The sequence below is a fragment of the Equus caballus genome, chromosome 17 (assembly GCF_041296265.1).
Source record: "Equus caballus isolate H_3958 breed thoroughbred chromosome 17, TB-T2T, whole genome shotgun sequence".
In the NCBI taxonomy this organism is placed as follows: Eukaryota; Metazoa; Chordata; class Mammalia; order Perissodactyla; family Equidae; genus Equus; species Equus caballus.
In genome coordinates, this window is record NC_091700.1 from 70,034,457 (window position 1) to 70,050,510 (window position 16,054).

At 37.7% G+C, this 16,054-nt stretch overlaps 3 long non-coding RNA genes across 5 annotated transcripts in view; 1 reads left to right on the top strand and 2 right to left on the bottom strand.

Moving 5' to 3' along the window:
- LOC138918539 (uncharacterized) overlaps positions 1–16,054 on the bottom strand; it is a 312,832-nt gene that overhangs the window by 75,822 nt on the left and 220,956 nt on the right. The window lies entirely within an intron of this gene.
- Positions 1–16,054, top strand: part of LOC138918540 (uncharacterized) — a 61,564-nt gene that overhangs the window by 14,509 nt on the left and 31,001 nt on the right. For 2 of the 3 annotated variants that reach the window (XR_011428016.1, XR_011428018.1), the window contains exon 2: positions 5,905–6,037. This is a non-coding gene — a long non-coding RNA (uncharacterized lncRNA). Of the gene's footprint in view, positions 1–5,904; positions 6,038–7,956; positions 8,536–16,054 lie in introns of those variants that run through there. The other variant, XR_011428017.1, reaches the window with a different exon arrangement.
- LOC102148499 (uncharacterized) overlaps positions 12,147–16,054 on the bottom strand; it is a 45,547-nt gene continuing 41,639 nt past the window's right edge. Inside the window, exon 8 of the long non-coding RNA XR_288655.3 lies at positions 12,147–12,410. This is a non-coding gene — a long non-coding RNA (uncharacterized lncRNA). The remainder of the gene's footprint in view (positions 12,411–16,054) is intronic.

Sequence of the window (16,054 nt, forward strand, 5' to 3'; positions counted from 1 at the left end):
GCTTTTTAGTCTGATGTAGTCCCATTTGTTAACCTTTTCTTTTGTTTTCCTTGCCCGAGTAGACATGGTATTTGAAAAGATGTTGCTAACACCAATGTCAAACAGTGTACTGCTTCTATTTTCTTCTAGGAGTTTTATGGTTTCAGGCCTTACATTCAAGTCTTTAATCCATTTTGGGTTCATTTTTGTGTATGGTGCAAGATAATGGTCTACTTTTGGTCTTTTGCATGTGGCTGTCCAGTTTTCCCAACACCATTTATTGAAAAGACCTTCCTTTCTCCATTCCATGTTCTTGACTCCTTTGTCGAAGATTAACTGTCCATGGATGTATGGTTTTATTTCTGGGCTTTCAATTCTGATCCATTGATCTTTTTGTGTCAGTACCATGCTGTTTTTATTACTATAGCTTTGTAGTATATTTTGAAGTCAGGGATAGTGATGCCTCCAGCTTTGTTCTTTTTTCTCAGGATTTCTTTGGCTATTCAGGGTCTTTTGTCATTCCATATAAACTTTTGGATTCCTTGTTCTATTTCTGTGAAGAATGTCATTGGGTTCTGATTGGGATTGCCCGAATGCATATTTCAACATCATTTCTGGCATCACTAATCATGTGGCTAATAAATTTTCTGGAGAATGTCTGTTTATCATCATAACTACTTGGTCTAACGACATTTAATTATTTCTTGTCCACATTCTTTATAGCCTTCACTATGTCTGAATCAGAGATGATTTTCATGGATGTATCATAATGTTGAAGATGTTCCTGCTTTTAAAATCTTCAGGTGGTACAGTTGATCTTCTTCTTTAATTTTTCCTCACAAATGCAAAGAAAGGATGTTTTTTTCTTAGAAGGCTTAAGCCCTAAATGCAATTAAATGAATAAAAATGAAGTGCAGTTCTTACAAGTTATTTTTGTTTACATTTATAAATGCTAATACCCCAAATGACTCCACAAAGTTTAAAATTATATCATCTGCTTCCTATTATCCTATCTAGTATTATTTAAATTTCTGTAAACATATACCTAAATATATATACTATTCTTCCTACAGTTAAGTTAAAACACTCTAAATATTTTAGTATCTGCCAATCTGTTTCCCTAATCAATTACTTAAAAGTTATCATCATTTTTTTAATAAAACTAACAACTTTCTTAATAATCTCTTATTACTGCACATTTGACTTCAGACATCTGATAAAATTGCAAAAATGCCAGGATGCCGGAAATGAAGTAAACCTTCAGCTATTTGGCCTTCCAAGGGCTAAGATGGAGGCCTATGAGCATATTTGAGCCAAACATGGTGGCCCAAGGTGCCCTTTGCCGCACTTAGGAGTGCTGAAGGAAATGCTGAATTTTCCTAGCATTCAGTCAGCGGGTCAGTGTAAGAAGATATACTAGGTTGAAAACTCTGTTTTTAGAGTTGATTTAGACAATTTCTCCCAAAGGTTTCTCTTCGCATTCTCATTCTCATTCAATCTTGGTTTTAGGCTTTGACAAATATATAAAAAATGTTATTCAAATGAAAGGTAATTCCTTCATGGTAGCTACTTTTCTGCGTCTTCCACATTTGTAATCATGCTGACTCTCTTCTCACGGTTTTGTTAAATATAAAATGTGTTTCCTAAAGCTGTAGATAAAGGAAAACCCTTCCTTGATAATTTCAGGTTTCCAACTGTCAGTGTCTTCTATGGTCACTGTCCCCAAAATTTGTCTCCACCTTTAGGAACTCAGCTGGGTCTCAAAAAAATAATCGAGTCAGGAAAGTTTATCCTTGGCATCCACCACACCCACTACACAGTCCCTCTGTCCTCCAGACAAGTGCCATTCCAGACATCTGGGACTCAACCCTTTCACCAAACCTCTCCCAGCCTCTTCCCCACAACTCCTTTATCCTTGTTCATTTTCCCAAATCCCTGATCTGCCTCCAGGTAACAAGAGGGAGAGGAGAGAACAGGAAGGGATGTGTTCTAAATATGTTGCCCCACTCTTTGGACAGACTTGTATTTTACTCAGGCATTTTAGAGAAAGATTTAGCTCAAAGAAGTTATTACAACAGTGGCAATTTTAGGAATCCAGCAGTATGCTACTGAGCATAGTGGTTGATGATGGAGGGAGATACTTTTTGAACAACAGAGCTTTTCTGCACCTCACAAATTACACTACAGGTATTAGCCTCTCAATTGCACAGGATTAGATATGACTTCTCCAACATCCCCAGCTCTGTTAGGGGGTCCCTTCTCCATGCTCTCATAGCATCCTGTACATGTCCCAATCATACCACATGCTATCTCTATCACATATTTCTATTTGTATGTTGATGCCCCCCAGGTCAAAGTAACCTGGCCAAGCGTAACAACCAGTAGATGATGGAGACAGGATTTGAACCTGGGCCTCTCTGGTATCAGAGCCTATGAGTTTTTGATTTTTATGTTGTGGCTTCTTGTCTGAAAATGTATACAAAAACTGTGTCAAGGGGCCGGCCCCATGGCCAAGTGGTTAAGTTTGCGTGCTCCGTTTCGGCGGCCCAGGGTTTCGCTGGTTCGGATCCTGGGTGCGGACGTGGCGCCACTCATTAGGCCGTGTTGTGGCGGCGTCCCACATGCCACAGCTAGAGGGACTTACAACTAAGACATGCAGCTGTGTACTGGGGGAATTTGGGGAGAAAAAGCAGGGGGGAAAAAAGTATGTGAAACCATTTATATGGAATCATTGATCCTGGAATAACAAATCCTATTACTTTGTATTTTAGTGTCCTTTTAGGTGAATTATTACTATCATTTTTTTGATTTGCTTAAGTCCAATATTTCTTAAACGAAATTTATTTAAACAATATCTATCAATGTGCCTCTCACAGTATATATATTCTGGAGTTTGTAAAATCATAAAGATGAAGAAGAAATATATACTATATAAAAATATATCCCTGAGTAAAATGGCCTAATAAGATGTCCCTCATACGTATTCCTCCTCAACAACGATAATTTGGCATCCCTCCATGGACAAAAGTGCCTTCGTAGGAGATTTGGGACCCAGGGAGGAGACTGTGAAATCCCAGTGCAGCCCAAGACCAAGGAGAGTCTTTTTGAGAAGACAGACTCGCAACCAGGCAGCTGACTTGCCAACTGTGGTCCTAGTTACAGAAATGGAAACAGCTCCAAACCCCTGAAGACTTGGCTACAGCCCCATTTGGCTTTGGGTCTGTCACCAGCACTATATGCCAAGGGACCCAGGAGGTGTCACACCCAGCCATACACTGGGTAATAGACCTACAGACCTTGGCCCTGGCTATGGACCCTGGAGAGGCCCATGAACTGGCTCCAGCCCCTCTTGGCCATTATTGTTGTCTCACAAACTGGCCCCTGTGCACAGAGGGCAAGGAGAGTCAGAAGAAAGAGGCAGGTCACTCCAGATTGGTAGATGGCAGGTTTAATATGCATGAGAACTTACATATGAGGCTTGTCTTGGGCAGCTGCAAGATGCATAGATCTCTGCACCAACCAGCCAGAATCTTAAAAGTTCATATAGAGGCCTTGACTGGATTCAGTCATCTATTCAGTCCAGATGGTCTCAACAATACCTTACCTTCTCAAGGCTACATCTTTGAAGCAGTGTAGAAATGGTGGGTAGAATGTACATTCCAAGGACAGGGGTCAGAGATGAGGAGCCTCTGATTGCCTTGTCCAGCTTGCAGGCCAACCATCGGTCACATCCTTTGATGACCTCCTCCAACAATTATCAAAAGGACAAGAGATAACAAGTGTTGGTGAGGATGTGGAGAAAAGGAAACCCTAGTGCATAGTTGGTGGGAATGTAAATTGGCACAGCCACTATGTAAAATAGTGTGGAGTTTCCTTAAAAAATTAAAAATAGAACTACCATATGATCCAACAATCCCACTTCTGGGTATATATTTAAAGGAAATGAAATCAGGATCTCGAAGAGATATCTACACTGCCATGTTGATTGCGGTGGTGTTCACAATAACCAAGATGTGGAAACAACCTAATTGTCCTTCAACGGATGAGTGATAAAAAAAATGTTACATGTGTATACATGATGGAATACTATTCAGCCATAAAAAGGAAGGAAGTCCTGCCATTTGCAATAATATGATTGGATCTTCATGGCATTTATGCTAAGCAAAACAAGTCAGGCTGAAAAAGACCAATACTGTATGATCTCACTTATATGTGGAATCTAAAAAAAAAAAGCCAAACTCATAGAAAGAGAATAGAATGGTGGTTGCCAGGTGCTGGGAGATGGGGAAAATGGAGAGATTTTGGTCAAAGGATACAAACTTCTAGTTATAAGATGACTAAGTTCTGGGGATCTAATATTTAGCATGTTGACTATAGTTAACAATACTGTATTGTACACTTGAAAGTTGCTAAGAGACTAGATCTTAAATGTTCTTACCATATACAAAAAATATTGTAATTATATGAGGTGATGTATGTGTTAACTAACCTTATTGTGGTAATCATTTTGTGATATATGTGTATATCAAATCATCACATTGTACACCTTAAATGTACACAATGTTATATGTCAATTATATCTCAATAAAGCAGAAAAAAATGAATTTATAAAACATCCCCTATACAGTCTTGGCATGCAGTAAGAGTTCAATGAATCTGGAAAGGTTTCTAGATAAGAGGCAGCAGGTTGTACCCAAAAGAGCACTCAGCTCTACCATTAACTTCGATAAGTCACTTTTCTTCTGAGTCTCAGATCCTTTTCTGTAACAGGAGGGGATTGGTCTTATTACTTGGAAACCCTAGTGTTGAATAATTTGCTGCTGGCCCTGCAACTCCAAATCAAGCACATTTATATTGTTTTTCTGCAAAAAGGAACATATTTCTTTGGAATAGTCCAATCACAGAATTATAGCAATAGAGAAATATTCTATTTACTCAATATATCAGTTTATGTAAAAATAGAAGAGCCTCAGAAAACACTAAAACTTAATAAAGTATTTTAAATGCCTAAGTGAAAATAATATGTATATGTAAAAACCCTGAAAGCAAAGAATAAACTTCCTTTGATATCTGGCAGCCCCAGAAAGCGGTGATAGACTGTGCACTTACTTGTTTAGAATTCCATTTATATTCTATTCAATGCTGTAAGATTTAAAACATCATGAAAATGTTTCATCTCTTAGGGAAGAAAAAGAAAAGAGAGAATAAAGTTAATCCTTGGATTAAATGAAAAAAATTAAAGGAAGATGAAACAAATCTCAGAATACAATAAAAACAGATACCTTCAAGAAAAAAAAGGAAGTTATCACGCAGGTAAATGCACGGTTAATATAAAGAAAGATGAATTTATGGTAGATTTGCCACATTGCTAAAACATACAACTAAACACCAGAACTTCACTCTACAGATTTAAATACATAATTGCTTCATAGTCCTACTAACTGAACTCAAACCTATAATTGTTTAAGTCCCAATTGTAAGCCAAGTTTTACAAACTCTCAAAAACATTTGGGGAAAAAAAAATTGCTACATTCAGCTGTGGCTAGGAAAACAATCAGAAGACATTCAATAGCATTTCTCAAGTTATAAGAAGATATTCAACTATGGTTTATTCTATTTTAGACCAGCATCCCATTAAACCTAAATCTTGCACAGTTCTTCATTTGAGTGTTAAAACCAATTTTTATTAAAAACTTCAAAAAGTATTCAAGTTTTCTTAAGTATTCCCAGCTGGATGCATTATCTGTCCCGAATTTATCATTCAATGTAGCAGTACCATGTGGTCCCAGAGGTTTAATGAGGATTTGATTATATGCACAGGGGGAAAAAAATTGCAATGAGAACGTCTTTATTCTGGACACCTATCTTTCTAACTTGTTGCAACATGCTGCCTTTCAGCTAAAATTTCATCTTTATCCCTAACAGAGACAAGGCTGAAGTAGAAGGGCTTATCAACATCAATTGGACCAAGCTGTGCTGGAATTTTACTTTGACCCCATTTTCCCTGACTGTATCCTGTGTGAGTGAAGCTACAGAGGTTATGCCCGGAGATGACTCTGTAAGTAAACAGGCAGGCTACATGCAAACGGCTCCAGATGGGTTGTTACACCATGGAGTAAAGTTTTTAAGATAATTTTAAGGGAGGGAGGCTAAGAAAGGAAAGAAGAAAGGATTCTTTTGCAGCTGATGTTTGGGAAAGGAGAGCTAGCAGTCAAATATGACGTATGTTTAATAAGTCAGTGTCTCGCTGAAGTGACTAGTTATCCAAAGAGGTAATCCTTTCTGAATTAGGCTAGAAAAACACTCGACTGGCTGTTAATCACTTAAGTAAATTTTTATTTAAAAAATACAAGGAAGAAAACACTGCTAGTCCAGTCACCTTCCATTCTTCCGCATCTTCTCTATTCCTGTGGATATTTCTCTTTTTTGCTAAGATCTCCAACTGCTATATAAGAAAGTGAAGCCTCCTTTGTTCTGCTGAGTGCTTTTATGAGCTTAGGTTATGCAAATTTTGGGGGTCGGGTATTACTGTGAAAAAAGCAGGAAAAGAATTTCAAGCTCTGTGGTTGATATGGGATAAGAGACAGACAGAAAAATTGAGGACTATATGAGTGAAAGGTCCAAAAATTAACAGAAACCATAAGGCAAGCTCTAGACTCTCAAAACCATGATTTTAGCAAGGTCTTAGAAAACAAGACAGCCTGGCGGTCTAGAGGTTAAGATTTGGCTCCCACCCCAGCAGTCGGGGTTCCTTTCCCAGTCAGGGTACCACATCATCCGTCTGGTGGTTGTCATACTGTGATGGCTGCATGCTGCTGTGATGCCGAAAGCTATGCCACTGGTATTTCAAATACCAGCTGGGTCATCCATGGTGGACAGTTTTCAGGAGGGCTTCCAGACTAAGACAGACTAGGAAAAAGGACCTGGCCACCCACTCCCAAAAAAATTAGCCATGAAAACCCTAGGAATAGCAGCAAAGCACTGTCTGATACAGCGCCAGAAGATGAGAGGATGATGCAAAAAGATCAGGCAGGGTTCCACTCTGCTGTACACACGGTCACTAGGAGTCAGAAGCAACTCAACAGCACTAACAACATCTTAGAAAACAATAGTTGGACATCAGGAGAGTGACTTTACTTCCTATCTGGGTTACATATGAAAATAAGCAATGGAACGTACAGAAGTCTGAATATAGAGACTGAAATTGCTGATACTGAACAAGGTCAATTACAGTTAAATACGGGAAAAGGTCATTGAGTCTTTGGTCCCGACATCTCTGGAGTCATTTAGCCCGTTTCCCTGACTGTAACCTGTTCACATTCAAACCATCACAAGCAAACAGCATTCCTTCACACCCTTCCCCGTAGAAGAATCCACTGCCTCCCCCAGCAACAGCTTCCGGTTCTCCAGAGTGAAAGGCAATATTTTCCGAAGATCTACATAACTGAGTGACTCCTTAGTGCTTACAGATCTATCTACCATTTCAAATCAATAGAACTTGTCAGATTTAATGACAATCCATTTTCCCCCGAAATATTTTAATAATTTAGCAATAAGATTAATAATGGAAAGTATTGCTGAAACTACAGCTAGCATGTTTCCCAGAAGGAATCAGAAATTATATCAAGACTTTTGAATACCTTTTCTCTTTACCTAAAGTGTAATTTCAAATTTGGTTTCTCCTAGAGTCAAGAAATATTTTATGAAAATGTACTGGCTGAAAAAAAACTTGTCAGAGTTGTTTGCATTTAATTGGGATAGAATCACTGTCAATTAAGATGGGTCCACCATGCCTTACCAGACCAAAACAGCCAAGAGGTTAACACAAGCAATTCAGCACATGATTAAATCCGAGCAATGCTCAGGGTTGAAAGTGGCCTTAACAAATGAGGAGACAAGACAAGAATGAGTGATTAAAATGTATTTTGAGGGGCTGGCCCCGTGGCCGAGTGGTTAAGTTCGCGCGCTCTGCTGCAGGCAGCCCAGTGTTTTGTTGGTTCGAATCCTGGGCGCGGACATGGCACTGCTCATCAGACCACGCTGAGGCAGCGTCCCACATGCCACAACTAGAAGGACCCACAACGAAGAATATACAACTATGTACGGGGGACTTTGGGGACAAAAAGGAAAAAATAAAAAAAATCTTAAAAAAAAATGTATTTTGAACAATAAAATTTTATTTAGCCATCATAGTTCATTCTTTTTTAATCTTTAATGTATATTTTCTCTGGTGAAGTGACTGAAATGAAGGCAGATTTTTAAAAGAAGAGAAAGGAACTAGACAATCAATTAATTCAATGCACATATGTTGAATATTGCAACATTTACTGTAATAGAAATTGCCCACTTTTGGGTTTTAAAAATGTTCATTTTCTTTTTTAAATCAAAACTAGAGATGTGTGCTACAACAGAAACAGTACATTCTTCTTAGCCCCCCAATTTTTCTCTTTCATTCACAGAAAGTGAATGCACAATTGTGTACAAATAGCATTCACAAAAATATATATTATACCGCATTTAAATAATGATATATTTTAATAAATAGTTGGAAAGAAACATTTTTAGTCTTGTATTTTTATTCACACATTACTGGGATGTGTCATACACTGATTGAATACTAATAGATATTTTTATGTCAGTATTTTTCTTCCTGTGGACTTGTGCAGACCACACACCACAGAATAAAGACATTCATTGCCTACAAAAAGCCTTTGCAGCAACTGTCCATGCAGATGACCTTGTTAACTTTGGTTGTGTTCAAAGCATTGATCAAAATCAAAACAAATTTGGAATGAGAGAGAGCTCAAGGTGAAAATGGGAAAAAAATGAACAATTAGCCTACTTTTCAAATGACTCCAAACATGTAAATGTTGGTACAAGGCCACATCTTTATCTGTCTGGGTTTAAATTCTAGCATTTAGTTCTTTATCCTGGGCTTTATCATGGAGGAATCCTCCTAACTAAGTCCACGGACGGAGCAGGACCCACACAGGTGGTTCCAATGGAGTCAGCGGCGTATCAGTCACAAATGAAGGCCAGAAGAAAACAGTACTGTTCCACTTAATTCATTTAGAAAGTTATTCTTAGATTACAATAACATAATTTGATAGAAATAAATTTATTTATGATAGAAAGCATTCGGTCTCAGATGTCTTCAACTATTTAATTATGGTAGATTTTGTTTATTCTGATGCTGTTATCTTACCCTAAACTGCACATGTTAGGTTGATCCCTTTCCAACTGATTGTGCTCTTCTTTCCCAGAAAACCCCAATTTAGAAGCTGGTTATTCTGTCTGCTTCTGCAGAATGGTTTCTGATTTCCTTTTTTGTTTGTTTTGGTTGGATTGGATTTCGGCTTTGTCTACATGTGCCTTTGGCTTACTTTATAATTTTTGGCTTTCCTGGTATGTTAATAGTTTCAAGTCTTTAAAATAAAACTAGCTTGTGAGAAATTCTATGAAATAGCCAAAAAAAAGTCAAGGAAAGGAAATTAAGTACCAAATTGCCTTTTTTCATTTTGTAGGAAAATGGATTTACTTGCATATAAATAAATACCCTCTAAGAATGACGCAGGCAGAAATTAATTGCTTTGTCCACAAGTGTATCACTGTCGAGGAAAGATTCAAACTCAAGATTTTTAATTTTGCCTTGGTTCAGCAGATCATTTATAATCAACAAACGTTTCCTGAATCCTAAAATACTGGACACTATAATACAAAGGAGATACATCCCTTACCTTAAAAGGCATACCCTCTAGTTAAGGAGACAGAACATCAAGGAAAACAATAGACACAGAGTACATGAGATAACGAAAAGGCCTGGGGTCAGTGTCAGAAGAATCGTTAAGTTCAATCACCTTACCTTTCTTGTGTCGTTGAGGTTGTTTGCACAATCTTGGAAAATGAACTTCTTCCTTCAGAGGAAGCAGACTCCATCTTCAAATCCAGAAGATGTACTTAGTTAGTCTAAGAGGGATCTCACTTCCTTTGTTAGTGATTGGTTCAGTAACAGGCTTGTAACTCAGCTCAGACCAAAGAAAAGTATAAAGATGTCTTTTGGGGAGCTTCCTGGAAAACTATCCCTGCTTAAGAGATCTACAAGATGGAATAGCTTCCCTGTTCTACTGGATTTTTTCACGTCCAGAAACTACAATGGCCATGTTGCTATCTACACATGAAGCCAATGTTAAGAATTACAGATTACAGATGGAAAGAATATGAGTATCTGAATATAACATCATTGAGCTATGGACTCAACCACCCCTTAAGGGCAGTAACCAGGGTCCTACCATCAGTCTTCCTGTTACATGAGAAAGTAAATTTCCTTAGTGTTTAAGCCAGTTTGAGTCAGGATTTTTGTTACTTTTAGTTGAAAGAGCACTAATTGATATAACATACATATCATAATAACATTTATTTAGCGCTTGTTATGAATAAGACCTCATGCTAAACACTTCATACATTATCTCATTTTATAGTCAAAACATTATCATTTAGAGATGAGGAAACCAAGTCCCAAAAAAGTTAAGTGACTTGTCCAATACCACACAGAGCCAGGGTTGGGACTCAGGCAGTTTGACTCCAGGGCCTTTTTTTTTTTTTAACAAAACATTATCTTCTAGGGTATTTTAACAATCTCTATCAGAACCAAGCAAAAATACACAGTTCTTTAAAAATGCACTTGATGAATTAAACATATAACAGGTAGAATATTACACTGTTTTCCAATTTTCTGTCTCACAGGGAAGACTAGCCAAAAGTTTGTTTAGAGACTCTACATCTCTCAGACTCTCATATGTTTCCCCAAAAGATGAGAGAAATAATAAAACTAATTTTGTAGAGAAGCCAGTGGAATGTGTAATTTCTAATGTGTAAGCTGTAGTTTAATATTAATTCACAATTTTTAAAATGGAAGTATAATCCTGCTATAATAGCACACAACATTAACAAGAAAGCAAGAGTCTTATACCTGTTTTGTTGTAAAGGACAGAGAAATAGTTGTTTAACCAATATATGATTTCTTTTTCTCTTGAAGGGGTTGCGGGTCTGACTCAACTGGGTTGATGATCAAGTATTTGGGTGGGGTCAGGATCAGATTCTGTAGGCTTGAAAGGGAGCAGTAGAGGCTGTGAATACAAGGGACGATCAGCCCAAAAACCACTGGGAAAAATGAGGTTCAAAGGCCCAGGAGACAGAAGCCAAGCATTAAATCCAAGGGTAAAAGGCAGAAATCAACACAAGGTCCAAAAAGCCAAGTGATCTTGAAGTCAAAATTCGAGTTGATCAGAACCAGTTCAGCAGAACATGAGTCTCCAAGAGAACTGTCTCCACTGCTTCTAGGTATGCATGCTTCCCTGGAAGGGTCAGCAGGTATATGATAGCTGGGAAGAGGACAATGGCTTCAAAGACTAAGGCTGGGCAGACCACTAAGGATGTCAAAATAAAAACCAAGGTTTAAGCACTTAAATGTGAATAACTGTACTGGTATGAAGCAAAGTATTTGTTGCTGTGGTGAAAATCTGAAAGCAGAATCTTTCTCTTGATGTAGCAAAGGATCTCTAGTGAGAAACAGCATGAGAAGACACAGGTGTTATGGTAATTGTAAAGGTCAATAATTCGCAAGTACACTTGAGGATGTTAACGTTCTAATAATGTTCAATTGGTGAGAAAGAGTAGAGATGAAGTGTCTTTTACACAATCCTTCCACCAAAAGACATCAAGATTAACTGAAATTTAAATTTGGGCATAAAACAGCCATCTGGAAAATAATGCTGCAAAACTACTACATAGCAAATACATCAATCTACAAAGACGAAATAAACTGGAGACTAACTGCTGGAGACTATGTTCTGTACTGCAGGCCACACCAATTCATACATGTGAATGACTGTCAATATCCAAACTTTAAATAATCTCAGTGATGGGAATAAACATTAAATATTTACCAGCTTGTGAACTGCTGGATCAACGGGCTCTTCTCCCTCCCTTGAGTACACACAATAATAAATGAATAGACTTGGGCTTCCACCAGCAATAACAGTTTGCCTGAAAATTGGAAATCAATGATACCACTATGGTTACATCAATAGCTTAAGTGATAAATAGAGGCTGCTGTCATTTTTTAAAGACTGCTATAATACCAAGAAAAAAAGCAAAGGAAAGGAAAATTTTTCTTATGTTTTCTTTATTTACTTTTGAATTTATAAAATAAATTTTTACAGAAGTCCCAGGCTATGTGTACTTTTTCGAAAGAACATATTGTCCCAAACTAACAAAGTCTCCTAATACTAAATCCAGCTCTTGTCAATCTGTCCCTAAAAATATTTTAGGTTCAGATTTTCAGTTCGTGTCTACGCTAAGAAAAAGTATGATGACTAAACTTCTTGAAGAGGAATGGGAAATGGAGTTGCAATAAATAGTGTCATGGGAACCTGTAAAAGAAAGAAAAATGCTCCTTTTAATCCTTATTTTATTCTATTAAATCTCATGCCTTATGAAATATGCTGAACCAAAAAATTCCCAAGTCATGATTTATCATGGAAAATTCTGGTGTTAATGTTGTCTCTCAGAAACAATAATCTCGGACTCTAAGAGTAGATTTAACTGGAGTCTAGTAAGTTTATTTAAGAAAATGGTTGATAGTAAGATCACCACTAAAATGCTGAGTTTCTTCACTTATATATCCCTTCAACAGACCCAATTATACACCCAGAGCAGCATGATAATAACACCTTCATGGCCTTCCTTCTCTTCATCCCAAATCAAGTGCCTGTGTGACAAAACCTGACCTGAGATATGCCTGATAAAATCCCTGGCATGTCAGTCAGAAGCTTCACCCCTGACTAGTGCATTCTTCCTAAGCTGAATCAAAGAGTTGGTCCCAGTCAACTCCAAGGATGAGACAACAGTGACAGATGCTACTAAGGGGGCATGTTGGTGGAATCAGAAAATATGTCTCCTCTTTGAGAAGAGAATTGGCACTAATTAAAGGAAAAGAAAAGTTACAATTTGGTACAAGCCAGGAGCCCTACAAAGTAGAAAACCATTTCAGGGGACTAAAAATACTTTGTTTCTTCAGTTGCTATTTTGAAAATTGCTTTTCACTGTATGATAAAATTCAGCAGGATTCAGAATATTTGAGATGAACAAAAAACCTTGTTACCTCTTTTCTTTGTCATAAAGTCTATTCTTTACCATTTTATGTATTCTATCTCTGTATTTTCTCATTTGCAGTATAAAAACGCCCCCTAAAAGTTAGATTACTTTCCCATAGCATCTATCTGTTTTGCGAAAATTCCAAAGCCTATAAAGCATTGCTTGTAAAATGATATGAAAGCACACATATGTCAATAGCAGGAGTTTATTTAGTTCAAAATGCCCCTATTATTAATCACTTAAGTTGTAAACAGATAGACTAGTTTGATTTGGTTTTCTTTTCTTTTCCTTTGTTTGTTCTTTCAATCTACACAGATTCTGTGAACTCTCTGGGGAAAGGGCCCGGTCAGTGTGTGTGTTTCCTCTAGCTTCTGTATCAGGCCACATGAAAAATGTAGACACCAGTATGCACCTCTTATAAAATGGTAATTTCTTTCAATAAACATTCAACATTCATTCATTGAGCCTCTCCTATGTGGTACTACTGCTGGGATAAGAGATGAAGAGACAAGACAGCAATCCAGCAGCAAATCATGCCATCCCAAGTGTTTTTCAATTAAATTCAGTTTAAATGTAAAAACATGCATGAAAAAGATGGAGGTAGAGAATATTTCAGTTCCCAAAATTCCTCTTGGTGCAAGCATTGTGCATTTTTGGAAAACAGAATACTTTTAAGAGTCATTTTAGTGAGATTTGAGACACCAGAGGACAAACTCAAGTAAAAGATTTTCATTAAAGTGTTTTTTAAAGATCAAAGGCCATTTAAATGTGGCCTTATGTTCCGAGGTCCTGTGATGGGTGAGCAAGCACGCAGGGGATAGGCTAGTGAGAGAGCCAGATGGTTCTGTGTAATACAGGGCAAAGGATCTTGAGACCTCTGGGAAAACCAAAAGGAGAAAGCGGATCCAGAGAAGAGGAGGCAAGGGAAAAAAGAATCAGCAGTGGAATCTTGTTAGAGGCAAGGCCAAGAAAGAAGTCCAGTGAACACAGATATCTAGTATGCTATGTTTTTCAAATGCTATATGTTATGTAACATAGAGCTCTCACTCCTACTCAGTTCCTCCCCACCCCCAGCCCCGCCTCCTTCCCCCATATCTTCAGTAAACACTACCAAAAGAGTACACACAAAAAAAATCCTCAGTGTTTATTGGATGTCTTGACAAAACCATTGAACGTACAATGTTCCAAATCTGCTTTGATGCAGCCTGAAACATAATCAGGGCATGGCTGAAGGGATAGCTGACCTTAGGTTGGTTACATACACAAAATCCATAAGTGGGGCAGATCCAGGTTTTCTGGAGACTAAAGTAACATAATTTGAGGGATTCTCTTTTAAGAAAAATTTCTACAAATATCCGAACTTAGCTCCATGGTCCATATAAGTGAGGGGTACTAAAACTAAAGCTTCATTTTCTTCGAAGTAAATCCACCTTTGCCTATAAGTTAGTCAAATTGTGAGGACTTTTCCTAAAAGAAATATGCATATTGTTCGAGACTGTTCTTCACAAAAGGCAAAAACCTCAGAACTCTGGATAGAGTGGAGAGGGGACGGGAATATATAAAAATAATGTTGTTTGTAAAGTCAGTGTTAGTCATTAATTATCTAAATCATTTCCTATATACCCACCATTACACATTCTTTTAATTAAATGCATGTCTGATATAGAAACCATCTCATTATGTGAGTATAATCAGATAGGAAGAGTTTATGTCGTTATATTTAAATACATGGTAATTCCCAGTGTTGAGGTAAGTATATATAGAATGTTGATTGCACTGGTTTCCAGTTACTCTTATTAAGATTTGCATATAATTTGCATGAATTATAGTGCACGTTATTATTATAATTATAGGTGTAAAATAAGCAGAAAGTAGATTGGGCTTGTTTTACTAAATTCTTCTAACAATGAGAGATGCGTATCTGATAAAGAAGAAAGAGATGTCATTGTTGTCTGCATGCTTTTGCCACCCAATTTTCCTAATCTATGCCTTTCCTTCAGCTCAGTGCCTCTTCTACAAGAATTTTCCACTGCGAATCCATTTGAAAACATCAGAAGAACGTGAAAAGCATGTTAAAGAAGCAGATTTTTAATCTGCATATTCTTTTTTCAGCTGCATTCATGTTGACTTTGGGTTAGATGATAAGGCTCAAGGAGCAGCTGGAAATAAAACTCCTTTTGATGGTTTTGCTTTGCCACAGTACGAGGGATGCTGGCCCAATCTCCCTTTCCCTTTCTCTTGGCAACAACCTTGACTTTTCCTTTGAAGGATCATATCCCTTCCTGTTCTTCTCGTCCCGTGGGGCTATCTCAAGGGTGCTGAAAGAAGGGCATGTGACCCAGGCCAGACCAATTGGACTTTCTTTCCTGGGAGGCTGCACCTATTTATACCATCATGAAAAACAGATAGAATCCATCGGGGCTGAGTTTTTCCAAGGGCACTGTCCAGAGAAGACAGTGTCAGTGAATTTTCCTGAAGGTTCCCTGGAGCTATTCCCACTCCTGTCCTTCCAGAGGTTTGATGATTCAGCAATTCCTTGGATCTATGAGCTATCCTTATCCTTCCTACAAAGTCTTTGTATGCTTAAGTCAGAAAGAGTTGGTCAATGTGCCCAATCGTGGGGAGAGAGGTGTTGACCTCTGTGATAGAGGACAGTCTATCACGACGTTAATGGAGTCTCACTTTCTGATTTCCAGTCATGTTCACGTCACTCTATCATCTTGCAGCTACATTTGATGTAGATCTGAATACAGTCATAAAAGTAAAAATCCCCTCCCCTTCAAAAGACCTCCCACGCAAAATTTAAAAGCATTTGGTTCCTTTCATACTTCACCAAATCTGCCATTCCATGTTTAAAAATACAAGCAAGATGCAATATGAAAATAGTAGCGTCTTACATGGAAATTCCCTAAAGAAAATT